Source organism: Gavialis gangeticus, unplaced genomic scaffold (genome assembly GCF_001723915.1).
Source record: "Gavialis gangeticus isolate Ggan-Ray unplaced genomic scaffold, GavGan_comp1, whole genome shotgun sequence".
NCBI lineage: Eukaryota > Metazoa > Chordata > Crocodylia > Gavialidae > Gavialis > Gavialis gangeticus.
Window position 1 is genome coordinate 98,736,134 of NW_017728992.1, and position 541 is coordinate 98,736,674.

Below are 541 nucleotides of genomic sequence, written 5' to 3' on the forward strand. Positions count from 1 at the left end.
TTTAGTTGCACAGAATTTCTGAGAAATGAAGGCTTCATTAGGAATGCTGAACCAGAAAGAGTAAATCCCAGGTCTGCCTTACATTATGGAAATGGGAAAGAGCTTTTTTGATGCCTGTGGTAGACTACTAGCTTGGTACCTTCAGAAGATGGGCCACAGAGAGACCCAGGGCTTGTGTACACTTGTATACAACTTTTTTCTGGCTTTTTGGGGTAAAATTGGCACTACTGACTTGACTCCCATCTCCCCGTAGAAGAATGAGGTAGGAGTAAGAGACATACCGTGTGGCTTAAAGGTGCAAAATGTAAATGGATAAAAGGAACTGTGAGACTTGAGCATAGAAATCTCACTGAGGCCATGAACCTAACTCACAATTCAGAACAGGCCTGGGCACTTTTGTGGATAACAAGAATGGCCAGTACGGGATGCATTATTTAATTTTTTTAAACCTGCCTACTTCAAGCCCTGACATTGTTAGGTTGAAGCTATCATGGGGGTGGAGGATTATCATGTTTGCCAAGGAGGGCATGGCTTATGCGGG